Below are 16,679 nucleotides of genomic sequence, written 5' to 3' on the forward strand. Positions count from 1 at the left end.
CCAATTGTTGTGGTGCTGATTTGTACGTCCAAATTTGACTCTGCTACTCCAAACATTATTTTTGAAATTAGGTTCTTGTCGAAAAGAACAAATAAACTGAAAGGTTATCTTTTGATCGCTAATGAGTCAAGTCACCAGCACCTCCAGCTATCAGTCTCCCGGCTCTCCTTCTGCATGGTTCCTTCTGTCAGTTTTTGTTTGGAGAGTACTAGTCTACAACAAATCAAACATCAAAATGTAGACAAAATTCTAAAACCCCAGAGTAGAGATCAGGGCAACTGAATTGACATTGAGTGTGTTTAAGTGCTTTTTCTGTTTATTTGGCTAAAAGATGTCTATTTTTCCTGCATTTACCTAATGGAGTTTTAAAACACAAGTGGGGATTTTATGGCAATGCGAGTGGTCGTTACCAAAGGATTCATGTGATGGTCATGCAAAGCTATGGACACAAATAATCATCCTTGACCAACTGTCATAGCAAATGCCAACTGCACCTCAGCCCAAACATTTCTTAATTTGGAATCTGTTCATCGTTTCAAAGATAGACTAACCTATAGAGTTGCTTTCCACTTCTCTCTGTGTTTCTGCTTCTTATTTGCAAATGTATGACAATAAATCAGGAAAGAACCATTAAATCTTCGGCAGTCACTTCAAAATTGACTCCGTCATATGTCTGTGGACGAAAACTGCGATTGGCTGTTCCTGTAATTCTCTTTTTGGTGATCCACCTTTCTGGGTAGAATCCCAACTACAGCTTCCGATGATATCAATTTAACTTCATTTTTATACGAGTGGATCTGTACTCCTCAGCGGGGAACGCAGAAGGATGTTTTGTTTGTATCCAAGTTAGCATTAACCATTTCCAGATCAAGCTTACGGGGGTCAACTGAAGTTCAACTGACATTGATTGCACAATGACACCACTGAATGAACTTCAATTTCAAGGCAGGTCTTAAAAGTCAGAGGATGTATTAGGGCGCAGACAGGGCACTCGTAACGATTCCAGCGCAAGTTACAAACACAAATTACAGTTGTACCACATACCTTTGACAGTCCTTTCCTTAAGAATACATAGGTGTTCAATAGGCTGCCCTGCCCTCTATTCCCCAGTGCAAGGTGCGGGGCGTTATCAGTGTTACAGGTGGGTTGCCCCATATAGTCTCAGCAGCTCTGTATTGCTGTGAACAGGAACCTGTGGCGATTTAGGACATCCAGCTTGTGAAGAGTTGAGACCAGGGAAAGAGTGCGGTTGTGGCATCTCTCATACCGAGTACCTCACTGCCCACAAATACAGAAGTGTAACAGCCACTTGTACAAAATAACAGAGGGCTCGGACCACCCCTGAAGCGGTTTGGGCCAATTTCCAGACAATTTCCGATTTGGTTTATTTACAACTACTCACAAAAGCGCAATTGAATAATGAGCTCAATCACCAGACAGACCTGGATGTGAACTCTCCATCCTTCTGAAAATATTTGCATTTCAGTTCCCCTTTCAGCACGTTAATCAAAATCAAAATGGAAACCTGCATTCAATTTTTCAAAAGCATTTGGCAATAAATTGGTTTTCAAACTTTGTATTAAGTGTCTGACAGGTGGGTGAGTTCGCAGCCATGGCTGTGGGGCAGATTATTGGGATGAGTGGATGGCTGAAGTTTGGAAAGTACAAACGACTTACGGTCGAACCAATTAGCTTTATATGTTGCATTTGCTTTGTGTCATTCAAAGAGGGTTCAAATACGTAACACTGACATTTACTAAACAGCTTGCTGGTGTAACTACCCGCTTCCTTCCGTGGCCACAATCAGGTCGTAGTGCATAAAATTGTGCCCACTTTGCTGATGTGAAATCATGCCCAGGAATCCTTGTAAACTGACCATGGCATGTTCCGATTTGTACAGTTCATCTCTGAGCAGGGTAAAAACTGTTAAATATTTGGTGCACAGCTAACGGGGCCGTCAGGTTCCCAGAGCTGCTATTGGTGCTTCTCTTCCCGCACCTAGTGGTGCAAAAGGAAGACTGTCATTTTCTTCCATCACAAGGTTTTTCCCCTGAAACAGGTTGCTAGCTTGTTGCCAGAGGCTTATAGATTGAGGGGCGCCACTGCATCAAGCATGGCTGATCAGACGTCTCTCCCACTCTTATTGCCTGTCTCAGATGTGCTGGAAGGATTTTGCAAGTCGATACTCAACCTGTGAGGCCGCATGATGAGCGCACCTTCCTTGGTCATCAGGTCCTGGAGTGGGACTCAATCCCAGAGCTTCTGGCTCAGAGGCAGGGATGAGACCCCCAGTCCCCAGAGTAGGAGTGCCGTGAAAGTGGGGAGGAGAAGAACTTTCCCTCAGCTTGAGTTTATAAAGCAAGTAACACTCATCTCTGTCCTTCATTTAAACTACAATGTGGAGGGATTTTCCTGCCAACCTTCTATTGCCACCATAACAGGGACCTCCGACACGCAAGAGAAGGCTGTCCAAAAAGTACTCCACTTTGCAGAGGAGAACATTCTGGCTGAGGGAGAGATGAGGCGACTTAGCGGTCCTGAAGTGCAGTAAGTAAGAGGACGTGGGCTGATGTAGCAGAGGCATTGAGCTTGTTCAGTGTGTGGAGGTCGTTGCTCTGACAGCTGAAAAAGGGGACAGGATTCTCCCTTCTGAGGACTAAGTCCCCAGGCCCATCGGAACATGGACGGCAATCACTTTTTCTGAGAAAGTCCAGGATGATTCCCCATCCTCAAGGGGGCCAGCAGGGCCCCGGCGTGTGTCCCACAGTTCCAGCTGCCGGCGGGGCCCTGCTGTACAGACCGAATGGCAGCACATGCCCCCTGCGGCCAGCTGCAGGTCTGCGCATGTGTGCGGCAGCCATCTTCGCGCCGGCCCCCTACAGGGGCCCGCGCAGAGGAACATGAGCACACCCGCCGATCAGTAGCCACCAATTGCGGGCCTGGCCACCGTGGAGACCCCCGGAGTCGGATCGCCCCGCCTCCCCCCACCAGAACGGCCCCCGCAGACAGAATGCGAGGTCCGGCCGGGTGGGACCACATGTGATCAAAGCCATCGGGACTCGGTGGGGACTCGGCCCGTCGAGCGCGGAGAATCTCCACGGGCGATGCTTTGAACGGCCCTGACCGGCGCCGCGTCAATCGCGCACACACGACTGTCGGCAATTCTCCGGTCACCGGAGAATCGCGTGTCTGCGTGGGAGCGCATTTTAGATTATTCTCCGCCTCTGCACCAACCGCAATTTCGGTGCGGAGAATCGGAGAATCCCGCCCAGGTTCTCTGACTGGGTCTGGCTAAAAAACTGCCCAAGTGATAAAGTAACACGTAAATGATGGTAACTCCCATTAGTTAAGCCAGCTATCCTGCCTGGGTAAAAATTGCACAGAAATGGGTGGAGACCTTCATGCTGAATGTCCATATTTGGGTAGCAAATGCCACACCTCAGTATGACATAGATGGAGCGATTTGTTGTTAAAATTTATGTTTAAAACAAGTTTTCCAGTCATTCCACTTGCAGTTCTGCAGCACAATAAATAAGATAAAACTGCTTGCTGTGTGACTGGGGATGATTTGCGATGGCTGGCCACCTGTTTGTCACCTGAATTGGGGGCTGGCAGGAGCTGCCAGTCAGGGAGGCCTAGTGGTATGTCTGTGAATAAGATTGTGTGCAGATAGCAATGCGACCTCCAACCAGCTGGTGGCGTTAGACCTTGGTCACATGATGCGGCAGACTCACCAGTGGGTAGTAAGGCACGTACACAGACAGTCGCACATCAGGTAGTTCCAGAGCAGCCTAATTTGTACAGCATTCTGCATGTTATCCTTCCACATGTTAAATAATAAATCTTCATTCTGAGTATCTCATCAACAGTTCTGTGAGTTTAATTGCTGCAGCAAGGCCGCCGAACACAATGGGGGGGGGGGGGGGGTGGGGGGGGGTGGCACCTTGCTCTTCCTGATGCCCAGCTCGTGCCATTTTCAAGTGACACCGTTAATGTGCGAGCTTCCCCCCAGCCGGTTTTGGGTGTTAGGCTGTTTAGAATTGAAAATTGGAAGCTTACACTAGTTGTAGGGCCTATTGGCAAATAGTCGGTCCATTTGTACCAACCAGTGAGTATAGTAACCATTGACCCTTAAGATGTTCACCACAAAAGAAAAGACCCAGGACTTCTTGTTTTCCAGAATGCTTCTTCGAGTGCTTCGCTTAACTGGTGAATCTGTAAACACTCCGTGTTCCCTTCTTTAATTATAACGAACGTTGAACAGTTATTCAATTGTGGAGCAGCCTATTTTAGTCAACTATGTCCTTATTAATGTTTGCAAACATAAATTTACTCCAGTGGATGCTGGAAAGTGATCAGGAACTGGAACCAACGGCGCACTCTCTTCCCATTCCTGACTCAAAGAATTATAAATTCCCTACTTCCTTCTCAGTCCAAATGAACAACATTAGCACAAGCTAGGAAACACATCAGAAATTTTTCTGGTCTGTTTGCCTTCATTAGTCATCAATTTCCCTTAAAAGTCTTATAGTCATAGGGCTGAATTTTAGCCAGGGTGTAGGGTCCCCAATATGCCGGCAGTAAGCAAGTCCCAAACCTACACTGGCAGCGGGACCAGTTCGGCAATTTAACCACCAGGTCTGCGAGTTGACTGCTATCCAATTAAAGATGGAGGGCAGGCTCCAGATACTGCCAGCCCAAAGGGCCAACAGCTCTGAAGCCTCAGCTATGCCATTTGGAGATGTGGTAGATCCTGAGGCAGGCAGGAGTTTGAGTCTGGGGTTGGTGAGTGGAGGGGGGTGGTGGGAGGGGAGGTGGGGAAGAAAAATTGAAATATTTGTGAAGCCGATACTCAGAGGGGAAACCATTTGGCAATTAACCGACGCCTCGGGGGCTGCCTTTTCTGGTCTCGGCTCCTCTTCTGTCTTTTTAAGCTGATTGCTTCCCCACAAGGCAGGGTTTTGGCCCCCCTGCAGCAAAGATTCACAGCTTCGCAAAGTGACCTTTAATGGGGGGTCTTTAATTAAGCATATCTGCTGCCCACCTCCTTAGATCGGGCAGCCAGCTTATATTGCAGCCTGCACAAGAAAGATGCCCCAGTCGTGCTGCTAAAAGTCCACAGATAGTATCATTACTGCACAGAAGGAGACCTCACGGTTTAGTTCTGTCTGAACGTCCAATTAACAATGGTAAGTGTGACTGTGATCATCCTCAAAAACCATTTGGTATCTTTTAAATGTCAGTGTTGTAGAGAGTGCCAGATACCAATTTTTAACTATCAAATCACAATAAAGTTCTTTCCGAACAGGCTTCAAAGATATAAAAGAGCTGGCTCTGCGTTACAACGTCTTTTAGAATGGGCTGTAATTAAAAGTAGCAGCAGCATTAGTAACAAAAATGTAAAGAGTTTTTTTTTTTAAATTTAGATTACCCAATTATTTTTTCCAATTAAGGGGCAATTTAGCGTGGCCAATCCACCTACTCTGCACATTTTTGGGTTGTGAGGGCGAAACCCACGCAGACACGGGGAGAATGTGTAAACTCCACACGGACAGTGACCCAGAGCCGGGATCGAACCTGGGACCTCAGCGCCGTGAGGCGGTTGTGCTAACCACTAGGCCACCGTGCTGCCCCCAAAATGTAAAGAGTTAATGTTGTTCAGGGCTTTCATCACCAGGGGAGATTGGTACACTTGCTACCCTCTCACCACCGAACTCAGATGCCCAGCTCCCACCCCCAGGTTAAATTTGGGCCCAGCAAGTGTGGATGGGGCAGTAATTTTGCATTGTGGCGTGAACTTGACTTGATTAAAACCCACTGTGCTATTTATTTCTCAGTGAATCATGGCTTCCTTTCTGACTACTTTGCCTGGTCTCTAGCCTCCCTAGGAAATTTGGAACCACGAGACTCAATTTCATTCTGAGGCGATGTTTCATTAATGGTTCTGTTGGTGGAACATCCGCTGTTGCCTGTGGAGTGATGAGGTAGCAAAGAAGGAACCATGAGAAATTGGTTTCCAAGGTTCCTCCTGACAGTTCCTTTCGGCCAGACTTGAAAGTTTTGATGCTCTCTCGGCTCGTCTGTTTTATGCTGGGGGGATAAGGCACAGTCTGAAGTGTTTTACACTGTTGGGACGGGGGAAGGTTTGAAATTCAGCACTTGTGATGGTGGTTCCATTGTCTGATACAATGACTTGGGGCAATCTGCGAGATGAAAAGCATTGGCATGGCCTTTTGATGGTAGCTTGTGATGTCACCGATTTAACCAAAACAACCTCCGTCCATTTAGAGTAGCATCGATCACAAGCATAATCATTGTCCAGGAATGAACCAACGTTGTTGATATAGGTCCACACCCATGGCCTGCCAGGCCATTCTCAAGGGTGTAGTGTAGCAGCAGCTGGCAACCCTTGTTGCTGTTGGCATTGTTGACAGTGCTCGGCTACCTTTTCGACACCTGGATCAATGTCAGGCCACCACATGTCAATCATCTTCAACTCAGAGATGGCAGGATGTACACCATGTAAGTCAGTTTGGAGCTGCATTCTGCCTGGTACAGAAATCACTATGCTTGTTCCCCAGAGTTTACTGCCACCCTGACAACTCAATTCACTTTTGCGGCTAAAGAATGGTTTAATTTCCTCAGAAACTGTCTCATTTACCCATCTTCCAATGTCTCTCCCTCTGGACAGAAGTGGATCTCGATTGGTCCAGTTCCTCATCTGCTTCACACAGGCTGGCAATGTACCTCAAAAATGTAACACAAAGATAATTTGTTGGGGTACATGTGACACTTTCTCACAAGATTTGAGTTCAGTTATGTTTATGGGGGAAAGTGCCTCATTTACTATCTTGACCTTTTCTTCCAGGGGTGTCATCCTTGTGTGTCTACACATGCCCCAGGTAGGTCATCTCGGTGGCTTGGAAGGTGCACTTCACTTTGTTGAAACAGAGTCCAGCCTCCTTAAATCCCTTTAACACCTCTTGTACGTTTTCTAGATGCCCGGCCTCTGTCGATCCAGTTATAAGGACATCATGAAGGTATGCTACAACCAGTGGTAACCCCTGTGTGTACACTACATTGTCCATTGAAGTATTGCACATGCTGAAGACACGCTAAATGGCAGGCGTGCATATACAATAGACTTCTGTGTGTGGTTATTGTGACATAGGTGGCACAGTAGTTAGCACTGCTGTCTCAAAGCACCAAGGACGCGGTTTCAATTCCAGCCTTGGGTGACTGCGTGGAGTTTGCATGTTCTCCCCATCTCTGCCTGAGTTTCCTCCAAGAACTCTGATTTCCTCCCACAGTCCATAGATGTGCAGGTTAGGTGGGATTATGGAGATAGGGTGGGGGTATAGCTGTTCAATGCACACGATACACTGGTATGACCTAGGTAGAGTGCTCTTTTGGAGAGTCATTGCAAACTTGATTGGCCGAATGGCCTTCTTCTGAACTCCTTCTATGAATTCTAAGGAGTAACGTAACACGCGACTCATATCCAGCTGTGTAAGATTGATCTCCTGCCTGTTTTGTATACATACCTTCAAATGTTTAACTCGACATCCACTTTTTCTCATAAGGCATCTGGTAATTGATGAGATCTACCACGCGGATTTAGTGAAGACTTGCGACACTAAAACTCAGGAGAAATTGGAGTTAAACGTCTCGGATGCAAACAAGAATCTTTATTGCCTCTATTTGATTACAATAGGGGCTGGTTTAGCTCACCAGGCTAAATCGCTGGCTTTTAAAGCAGACCAAGCAGGCCAGCAGCACGGTTCAATTCCCGTACCAGCCTCCCTGGACAGGCGCCGGTATGTGGCGACTAGGGGCTTTTCACAGTAACTTCATTGAAGCCTACTCGTGACAATAAGCGATTTTCATTTCATTTTCATTTCAATTGAGAGAAACTTAAATCTACTCTCAATAAAGTCCAGCTAGCAAAAGGACTTAAAGAGAAGTAACTTATAAACAATTTAACTTTCAAAATAATACAGAAATGGTTTCTTGCTTACGGCATAACAGCTTGCATTTACTTTAAGAGTTAGAGTGGAAAAGTGAAAATATGAAAAATAGAGATAGCGAATAGTTAGGTCAAAGTATAGGATGATCCCGGAATAAAGATGGCCGTATAGGCCATCATGTTTATAGGAAATATTATCTGTCTTGAGCCATCTATCTACACCTCTATGTCGTCCTAATTGGCTTGGGTTAGAATCAATGTATTTGATTTGATGGTTAGCTGTCAATTCTTAATGTGCAACGTAAGTTCTGAATATTTCATGTTTGAATATTTGTGTATGTTATGGAATGCGATTCTGGGCTATTATCAAGACTGGTTTCTTCTGGTTTTCTGCTGACTTTGCTTTATCCACATTATGAACAATGGTGCCTTCATATTACTATGGTGCCTGCTTTGTCCTTGATCAGATTACCGGTACAGCTCATTTCTTAATGTCAAACTATCTTTGAAAATATGTTTATTAGAACAATAGCTTTTTCATCTTGCTTAGTAAAAATATTGTCTTAATCTCCAATTAGTTTATGCATGTGTCAGGTTTTTTGTGTCTCTGTTGAAGCTATGTGTTTTATCATGAGCTGAGGTTATGAGTGCTGAAATCCTCAATTTAAAATGGGTATTAAAACTGGGGCTTAATATTTACACTAAATAGCCTTCTTTTACCTATCAGATCTATCAGGAAATAGTCAATTCCTATCAGTCTTGCCATAATGAATCGTGGAGTTGCCTCCAGATCAATGCGAACCTTAGTTTCCAAGCCTTTGATTTTGCCTAATTCATCATAGAAGAAGTTGTATTTTCTTAAACATTTTGTCAGTCTCCCTGCCCGCAGATGAAAGATCTTGGACCAATTCAACTTGATTTCTTTAAGCTAATCACAGCCCAGAAGGCTTGGTTCTTCACCTATCACTATTATTACTGGGAGCTGGGTAGACTTCTTACAGGTACTATTGTGGTGCATTTTAATGTTACTGCTTCCCCTGAGTACATCTTCAACTTGGTAGAAGCGCTTTCCAAGTTCAATGGTTGGACTGGTACCAAAAATGTGCTCACCCATCACAGTGACTGTTCCCCTGAATCTACTTTCATACTTAGAGGTGCCAAATGGCATTGTTGCTCATGCCACAAACTAATCGATCCCATAGCAGGTTGTTTAGGATCACTCCAAAATCACAATGCTCGAGATAATTGCTTTAGTTTAGCAACGCAAACAGCGATTGATTTGCCTGGGGCTCTCAACCTCAAATTAAATTTGAATCGCTGGAGTATGACTTACGGTTTGGGTTAAAAATGACCCTTCATTAAGTCCACAAGCTCACTGAATGATCTGACACACTTGGGGTTGTGGATCTGCGAAAAAGATTGTAGACCTGACTTCCACAGACGCTCAAGAGATTTGCTTTGTACTTTGCCTCCTCCACTATTTCGTCTGCCTGGAAAGAATACCAAAGCACTCAATGTATTGACTCCAGTCTTCGGTGGAGGAATTGAATAGGTTCATGCATCCAAAGAGGCATTCTGGTGTGTATATATATTTTTTCCCTTCAGCCGTCATTTACAACACAATACGCACAGATGTAGGGCTGGTGGCAACACCGGGGTCATTTGTCCTAATCACCAGATATACTCTTGGAGGCTTAAGTTGGAAAAAGCCCACCTTTATATGCTTCATTAGCTGCATACCCCATCGTACATTCTTTCTAATTGGGAAAACCCCTTCCCTGAGACAGATTCCTCACTCAAAGTGTTGATTGGTTGTTTGGACCATGTGACACTTCCTCAGTAAGCCTGGTCTTAAAGTGACAATTGCGGGGACAGTACGGTGGGGCAGTGGTTAGCACTGCTGCCTCACGGCGCCGAGGTCCCAGGTTCGATCCCAGCCCCGGGTCACTGTCTGTGTGGAGTTTGTATATTCTCCCCGTGTTTGCATGGGTTTCACCCCACAACCCAAAGAGTGCAGGGTAGGTGGATTGGCCACCTTAAATTGCCCCTGAATTGGAAAAAATGAAATGGGTACTCTAAATTTATTTTTTTTAAAGTGACAATCGCCACAATATCAGAATTACTATACATCACAGTTGTTTCAGTCATGTTCTGCCCTTTCACTTAAATGAGAATGACCTCAGAGGTTGTTCCATTAGTCGTGGCATCTTTAGTGTATAACTGTTAATAGGTGCCTTTATAAAATGATCACAGAAGGTGCTACCACAGAGGAGGAAGAACTAGCTCCAAATCAAACGCTGAATTAAAAAGAATAAAAACATGCGAGTGACGTAACGAAGGGAATGTCTTTTTCCGATTGTCGACTAATTCTGCTCCTTTAAATAGAAAACTGGACTAAAAACAGAAACTGTCGGTGGAAACTGGGGCGCTGAGTCGAGGCCAAGTACTAAATGTTCCGTGCATGCCTTGACAGAATGCCGAGGTGATCTGCGCAAGCTTTTGGCTGAGGGAATACAAGGAACTCACCAGCTCTGGCATTGGAAAGGTCACCGCAACACCAGCGGAAAGTCTTGCACAGCAAATTCGAATGCCTCATTGTGGACTCTGGTTAGGAGTGGAAAAGTGCCAAATATTGTCAGTCTACACCTCCGGGCCTTGCATAATTAAAAGGATTCTCGGCCATATTTTCAGCATTCAATACTTCTGTTTTTTCAGCACGCAAGCAAACTTAAACTGAAGAATTGCAAACCATAAAAGTTTCACATTTCCTCAAGAGGGATGATTTTACTAAAATTCATCCCAAGTCACATGTTGGTGGGCTTTCCAATCAAACCCAATGCACAACTTAGTCAAATCCCTCTCACTAACTATTCCGTACAAATCCACGCCACTGGAGGAATGCTGATTTTCCATTTCAGCCTCCTAATTTTCAATCCAAAGTTCAAGTGATCCAATGCTGGTCGGTTCAAAATGTCTTCTTTTAACCCATTTAGGGAGAAAGCTCACCGTCCACGAAAGCAAGGAAAATCGACGAGGATTTTGCGGAACCTTATCCAGAAGCAGATTTTCCTTGCTTTCGTGGTTCACCTTTGTCGCAGCAACATTAAGATGGGACACTCTTCAGCTCAATCAAACCCGGCTAACGAAAAGGAAAGAAGATTCTCCTTGAATGAGCCTGTAAAAGGTTGGATTTGGTTGGAATCGGAGAGGCCATTCTACAATTATTTCACTTTCAGACAGACAGGACCACCCTTGTGCTGAGAGAATAAGTGAAACAGGAGTAGCCATGTTTTGATGCTGACCTTAAAACGACAAGTCAGAGTCAAGCCAGTTACCTACTGGCTGCATTCCGTTAATGGGCACTATATAGATTTATTAAATTAACCTTGAATGTTCTGAGTTATTATGAAACGTGTCCAAAAAAAATATTCCTGCAATAGGTTGAATAAGGATCTAACTTTCACCCTGTGGCCACACTATTTATCCACATTTTGGGAGGAATGTAACAGTGCTGTACAGTAACACATTCTATTCTATACATCTTTTAAATCCCATTCAATTAAACCCACCCAATCAGAAAGGTAGTGTTGGAATGTCCTTATTTTTAGACAGCACCTATGCTGTCTTTCATCATTTAAGTGATGTCCCTAAAATTAGATCTCGGCCCAGCTATTTTGTATTAAACCAGTCCACAGATCACAAAACCAGGACTGAAATGATGCTTTACTACAACGTAGGTGGACACATCAGTTTAATGAAATGCTAATTTGAGACCCATTCTGCCCAGCATCGAGGAATTGCCCCGATCTCTTACTCAGCATTCATCTCTTATTTCATAGGGGCTGGTTTAGCTCACTCGGCTAAATCGCTGGCTTTTAAAGCAGACCAAGCAGGCCAGCAACACGGTTCGATTCCCGTACCGCGCCGGAATGTGGCGACTAGGGGCTTTTCACAGTAACTTCATTGAAGCCCACTCGTGACAATAAGCGATTTTCATTTTTTTTTCATTTCATCTAAAACAGAAGAAGTGGTCATTTAATGGCCGCTGTTATTTGCGGGAGCTTTCTGTGCACAACTTTGCTAATGTGTTACCTACGGAATAGCAGGTTTGCTCTAAAATTAGTTGATTGTGAAGAACTTTGTGTATCCTCAGGACAGTTTTCCACAATCACTGCCAATATTTCTGGCATTCATCAATCTGAGGCCCAGGAGGGCGACTGATGTTTGTATTCACCACCCCCCCCCCCCTCCCCCCCTCCCCCTTTCTCCAAAGATGGAACATCTCACTCGGTTGCTTTTGGTCTTGCCAGGAACTGACAGAACATTCATTAGTTAGCCAAAGTGTTTCAAGTGACAGTTTTACTTGCGAGTCAAATCTGTCACCGTTTAGCTGGAAAGGGAACCCTCTTAACTCTTGACTCTTTTAATTGACATCAAAATGCTTAAGCCACATACAGAGCGTTGCCCTCTCAGTTGTGAAGTACTGCCTGAAGTTCGAAAAGAAACAGATTTTCCAAACAAAGATACAAAATTCATAAACAAAACAAATCATCCAACATCTAGGATGTGGCTATTCACATTGCTTCAAATGAAAATAGAAAGGGGAGAAATATTTTTATTTTTCCCTTGAGGGAAATCAGATCCCGATGACTCTCCAAAAGTTCAGCACCACCGAACGTTCAAACCTTTTATTTCCTGCTGGCGGTCAGTCCGACTCTCGGGAAAGACTGTCACTTGAAGCATTTTGTTTCACCATGAATGGTTCACTCAGTTCTTGGCAAGGGCAGAAGCACTAGTGAGATGTTCCATCTGAGGAGAAAATAAAACATTGGGGCCTCAAGTTAACCAGTGAGAAATATTGGCGGAGGATGGTGGAAAACGATCCTCAGAACATCTCAAAGAGCTTCACAGCCAATCACTTACGCTTGAAGCATACTCACTGTTGTTGTGTGGGAAAACACAGCGGTCAATTTGCACGCAATAAGGGCCCACAAAAAAATGACAGAATTAGAATTAACGCATTTTAACGGTGATATTCAAGGGATGAATGGATAAATATTGAATAGAACAATGGGAGATCATCTCTCCTCTGCTTCAATATTGCGATGGAATGTTTGTATTCACCAGAAGCAGAGAAGGCTTTGGTTTAATGTCGCATTTGGTTTGGAAGCCATCTCGAACAATGCAACACTCCTGCAAAATGTGTCAACTCAGATTACAGTGAAGCATCTTCCAGCTGTCTCAGACCCACAAACACGGGTTCGATTCCAGCCTTGGGCGACTGTATGGAGTTTGCACATTCTCCCCGTGTCTGCATGGATTTCACCCGGGTGTTCTGGTTTCCTCCAAAGATGTGCAGGGTAGGTGGATTGGCCATGATAAATTGCCTCTTAGTGTCCAAAGTTGTGCAGGTAAAATGGAGTTACTCGCATTGGGCACAATATCATAGTTGAGGCTGAAGCAGTGTTTTATGAAAGTGCATCATAACTTCACCTTGTCCTTTTAACCACTTCCTCAACCTGCCCTGCCACCTTCAATGATTTGTGCACATATACCTCCAGGTCCGACAGCTCCTGCATTACCTGTGCAGGGGCGCATGCACGGACTGCCGACCGGAAGTGCAGAGCCCCGTATTGACAGCCAGAGCTGTGAGGAGTTCTCTGGGGCCCTGCTAGCCCCCTGCAGGTTGGAGAATCATTCTGGACTTTCTTCAGGAAAGTCAAGAGTGAAACACCAGCGTTTTGACGCTGGAGTGGAGACATTGCCCCATTGTTGGAGAAATCTGCCCCACAACTCTGTTTCCAGTCACTCAGTCAACCCTGTATCCACATCACCACTATCCCCTTCATTTCCTGGGCTTGAGCTTTGCTGGCAAGTTGTGACATCTTCTAAAATACCTGTTAGAAGTCTAGTACACCATAGACACTTCATTACCCTTCTCAACATGCATTTATCTTTTGAGGTAACAACAAAGATAATGGGCGGGATTTAACATGCAAAAACCAGAGTCCCGTTTTGCGCACACTCGTTGGTGCAGGAAGAGATCGGGGCGCCATTTTTAAATGGCGCCTCATTCTTTCGACTCCGCCCCCCCCCTCATTTCGGCCTCTGGATCCTCCCAATGCCCCAACTTACCTCTGAGGGGTTACTTAAGCCCTCTCCCTCATCCCACATCTTAAGGGCAGGAAACCCCCATGTTCGATCCCTGGCAAGGTCAACTTGGCACCCGGGCACCTTGACACTGCCAGCCTGCCATCCTGGCAGTGCTACCCAGGCACCATGGGCCTAATGGTTTGCTTGACCATGTTAATCTGGATCTCTCCCAGCAAGGGCGAGATCCACATCATGACGTCTCACGAGATCTCGTTAGATCTCGCGAGGTGTTCCGAGCATTGCAGATCTCGCGAGAGATCTCTCACGAGATTTCACGGCCTTGTCGCATCACCAAGTCGGGTGTGACGAGGCCATTAAATCACGCCCAATGTTAATACACAAATTGCAAAAGTAATTTGAGGAAACAAGCATGAATTAATGAATTATTTTCAGATCCACAGATAGATAACTGATTCAGAAATATTCATTCTCGCCTAAAATGGTTCAATTTCTTGGCAAAATTACACTGATGAGATCATTAGTGGCAATAATCAGAATGTCAGCAATCTTCAGTATGTCTCTTTTGCAGCTCAGTAAAAGTAAGAATTAATTATTTAGACGTGCACATATAATGACTGCGAAATATCACATGTTTTAATGGCACTGAAACAAAATATAATTTATACGCTGATTTGCAATTGAAAAACTATCAAGATCTTCAAATTCTGTGAAACACATTTGCGTCTCTCCTCACTCTGCTCAGACTTCCAAGCCATGTGTGAGCATTTGTCATCACTACCTCTTTTCAAACAGTGCACCCACAGATTTCAAAAACCTTTGAAATGGTGGAAATTTGACTGCGAGGGACCAGCATTTCCACTGCTGAATTTTCCTTAAGTTTAAGGTGATCTGATTCGACACAAAATTTAAGCAGTTTCCATTGAACTGACTGGCTGACTGTGCGAAGGGGCTTGAATGAGATAAACTATCGAGCGAGACAGTGAGAAGAGCGAAATTATAACCACATCAACAGCAAGTTACCAGGGAAGAAAAGGTTCGAACTGACTGGCTGTAGGCGAACAGAAGCTATAACTGAACAAATAACATGTTACACGAGGAAAAATAATTGGTTAGACGGAGTGATTTATCATTTGCTAACTGACTAAACAGCATGGTAGCACAGTGGTTAGCACCGTGGCTTCACAGCGCCAGGGTCCCAGGTTCGAATCCCGGCTGGGTCACTGTCTGCACGTTCTCCCCGTGTCTGCGTGGGTTTCCTCCGGATGTTCCAGTTTCCTCCCACAAGTCCCAAATGACGTGCTGTTAGGTCATTTGGATATTCTGAATTCTCCCTCAGAGTATCCGAACAGGCGCCGGGATGTGGTGACTAGGGGCTTTTCACAGTAACTTAATTGCAGTGTTAATATATGCCTACTTGTGACAATAAAGATTATTAAATTATTATTAGAGGATTATAACCGACTAATTATCCATTTAAGTGGGGTATAACTAACTGAGCAATTTAAGAAGGAAAGGAATTTAACTGACTGACTACACAGAGAAGGGATTCATAATTGCTGAACAAAAGTGCTGCTGTCAGTCAGTAAACAGCTTGGAAAAATATCTCGCAAGGGACATGCAGAAGTTGCCTGAGAGCGATGGAAGAATGGCAGAGAAAGTGCCCCATATCCCCGTTGTAGTTCTATAAACAGGCCCCCATCCTCTGCTGAATTCATCTTTTCCCCTCCCTTTCAGAAGAAGCAATCATTGTTCCATTCGATCCTAGTCCAATATCCACATGGCATGCAAAGCAGAGTTAGTTAATCCGCTTTGATCGGCAAGTGGATTCCTAAAGCACCTGAAACATATCTTACTCTGTAATGGAGTAATGCTGAGGGAATGATCGTCAGGCTAACAGTTTTGTTGTTCAAATATAGAACATATCTGGGGAATCTGATCAGCAAATGCGTGCACAGTACCTTTTTGTTTTTCAAAAATGTCTTGCTGCATGCAGCCGTTTGTCACATGAGCCCACAGCTGTTGATTAACCAGAATAACGTTTGCTGCATGATTCTTAAAGCTTGAAAACAACACATTGCTGAGCATGTCGGGGTAGCTGAGGTCATCTGGAGTGTGGGTGTTTATTTTACAGCTTGGCTGCAAATGGTTAACAAGCTTGTAAATAATAAATGGGAAATGGAAGGGTTGAAAAGAGGATGCAGATTAATCCATCATTTTTGAATCACGGCCATTCACCTCAGGCTGAGGAATTTACTGGTAAAATTACCAAACTGGAGAAATCATGTGCACAATTAGCCTATTCACAGACCCATTGTACTTAATGAAAAGCACAATTATTTTAGTAGCCCCTACTAACTGCCTGATTGTGGACTGGGGACCAACTGGAGCCAGTCTGGGTGTGTTCAGACTACCAGTAGAAGCAAGCCAAAAGGGTCTTGGGTTCATTTGTGCATGATCGGTATCTCTGTTGGAAGTGGTATTGCCAAGGTCATAATTTGGAGTTTCCTTATACAGTGAAGCAGTAGCGTCAATTCCATATTCATCTCATGAATGAGGCCAGAAGATGTAGGAGCAGAAGTAGGCCATTCGGCCCATCAAG

Source organism: Scyliorhinus canicula, chromosome 18 (genome assembly GCF_902713615.1).
Source record: "Scyliorhinus canicula chromosome 18, sScyCan1.1, whole genome shotgun sequence".
NCBI lineage: Eukaryota > Metazoa > Chordata > Chondrichthyes > Carcharhiniformes > Scyliorhinidae > Scyliorhinus > Scyliorhinus canicula.